Source organism: Schistocerca serialis, unplaced genomic scaffold (assembly GCF_023864345.2).
Source record: "Schistocerca serialis cubense isolate TAMUIC-IGC-003099 unplaced genomic scaffold, iqSchSeri2.2 HiC_scaffold_1153, whole genome shotgun sequence".
NCBI lineage: Eukaryota > Metazoa > Arthropoda > Insecta > Orthoptera > Acrididae > Schistocerca > Schistocerca serialis.
This window is the reverse complement of record NW_026047352.1, coordinates 190,001-192,500: the sequence shown is the minus strand read 5'-3', so window position 1 is coordinate 192,500 and position 2,500 is coordinate 190,001. Positions and strand designations below refer to the sequence as shown.

The window sequence follows — 2,500 nt, the reverse complement described above, 5'->3', positions numbered from 1 at the left end:
GGACTGGTGCGCCAAACTCTTTTTATTATAGCATCATCAATACCATCAGGACCTGTAGCCTTCCCTGGTTTGCAAGCCTTTATTGCTGCCCCTATTTCTTCTAGTGTGAATTCTGGGTCAAGGTCCACATTGTCATAGCTGTTGTTGTCTGTTTTCACAGCATGTTGGCCATCTGTGTCCTGTTCTGGGTTGTCATCAGGAAGCAGGCTCTGTAGTAATGACTGTACAGTCTCCTCCCAAGTCATAGTAGGAGTCTGGTTCTTTGTTTTTATGTTACTTAGCACGTTTTCTGTTCCATGTTTTGGCCGAATTATCCTTCTCACTATGGCCCAAGGATCATTCTGATCGCAGTCACTGACCCATTTCTTCCAGGTCTCCTCTTTGGCCTTAGCAATTTCCTTATTGTAGTTATTTTTCACTCTACTGTAGGTTTGTTTTGCTACTTCTATGTCTGGTTCATTATTATTTTTACGTGCTCGTTGCAGACTTCGTCGTGCTGAAATGGTGTCACGTCGCAGGTTAGTAAGTGTTGCATTCCACCATGGTACTGGATTTTGCACCTGTGTCCTCTTTCTCATTGATCGGCTACAGCTCTCGTGGATTGCTGCCTGTAGCCTTGTGATCATTTCATTAACTCCTACATTTTGGCTTTGTGGCCAGTGGGCTGTGGACCTGATGAGATGCTGGTCAAAGGTGGGCCACTTTGCGAAGCTTGTGTTGTAGGTGACAAGTTCCACAGTAGCTCTCGCTCTTTGAGGTGCAACGAATTCGTATGTTATGGCCCTGTGGTCACTTGACGTCCACTCTTCATGAACCATCCACTTGCACACCGCTTTCACAGCTGGAGGTGTGCAGAGTGTGATGTCAATATTGCTCTCCCCATTTGGGCCAGAGAATGTAGTTAGCTCTGACCTCTCATTCATTATTATCAGCCCGTGTTGTGAAATGAAGTCCTCAAGCGTTCTACCCGCTGCATCCATCGTTGAGCTGTGCCAGATTGGTGAGTTCGCATTTGTGTCCATCCCTATAATAATTGGTTTTCCTGGGAGTTTGTCGAGGATAATCTCCAGTTGATGGAGAAAAAGGTCTATGGGTGATCCATATTGGCAATATATGCTGGCAATGAGTAGATACAGCGGGAATCTCGTTAATCCATTCATGCGCGTCACTAATTAGATGACGAGGCATTTGGCTATCAACAGCCGTCTTTATTCAAAATAATTTGAATAACACATAATATATACATATATAATGCGTGGCAGGTGTTTGACGCCATGTCCGCCACCGAGGTGGGGACTTACAGGAAGAGAGTCATAGTTACTCCCGCCGTTTACCCGCGCTTGCTTGAATTTCTTCACGTTGACATTCAGAGCACTGGGCAGAAATAACATTGCGTCAACACCCGCTAGGGCCATCGCAATGCTTTGTTTTAATTAGACAGTCGGATTCCCCCAGTCCGTGCCAGTTCTGAGTTGATCGTTGAATGGCGGCCGAAGAGAATCCGCGCACCCGCGCGCCCCCGGAGGAGCACGCTAAGGCGGACGCGGCCTCGCAGCAAGGAAGATCCGTGGGAGGCCAAGGCACGGGACCGAGCTCGGATCCTGCACGCAGGTTGAAGCACCGGGGCGCGAACGCCGCGCAGGCGCGCGCATCCTGCACCGCCGGCCAGCACGAGGCCGACCAACGGCGAGAGCAGACCACGCCCGCGCTAAACGCCCGCACTTACCGGCACCCCTACGGCACTCACCTCGCCCAGGCCCGGCACGTTAGCGCTGACCCACTTCCCGACCAAGCCCGACACGCCCCGATCCTCAGAGCCAATCCTTATCCCGAAGTTACGGATCCAATTTGCCGACTTCCCTTACCTACATTATTCTATCGACTAGAGGCTCTTCACCTTGGAGACCTGCTGCGGATATGGGTACGAACCGGCGCGACACCTCCACGTGGCCCTCTCCCGGATTTTCAAGGTCCGAGGGGAAGATCGGGACACCGCCGCAACTGCGGTGCTCTTCGCGTTCCAAACCCTATCTCCCTGCTAGAGGATTCCAGGGAACTCGAACGCTCATGCAGAAAAGAAAACTCTTCCCCGATCTCCCGACGGCGTCTCCGGGTCCTTTTGGGTTACCCCGACGAGCATCTCTAAAAGAGGGGCCCGACTTGTATCGGTTCCGCTGCCGGGTTCCGGAATAGGAACCGGATTCCCTTTCGCCCAACGGGGGCCAGCACAAAGTGCATCATGCTATGACGGCCCCCATCAACATCGGATTTCTCCTAGGGCTTAGGATCGACTGACTCGTGTGCAACGGCTGTTCACACGAAACCCTTCTCCGCGTCAGCCCTCCAGGGCCTCGCTGGAGTATTTGCTACTACCACCAAGATCTGCACCGACGGCGGCTCCAGGCAGGCTCACGCCCAGACCCTTCTGCGCCCACCGCCGCGACCCTCCTACTCGTCAGGGCTTCGCGGCCGGCCGCAAGGACCGGCCATGACTGCCAGA

The 2,500-nt window shown here is 52.8% G+C and overlaps 1 pseudogene; it reads right to left on the bottom strand.

Moving 5' to 3' along the window:
* LOC126432722 (large subunit ribosomal RNA) overlaps positions 1 to 2,500 on the bottom strand; it is a 7,810-nt pseudogene that overhangs the window by 3,625 nt on the left and 1,685 nt on the right.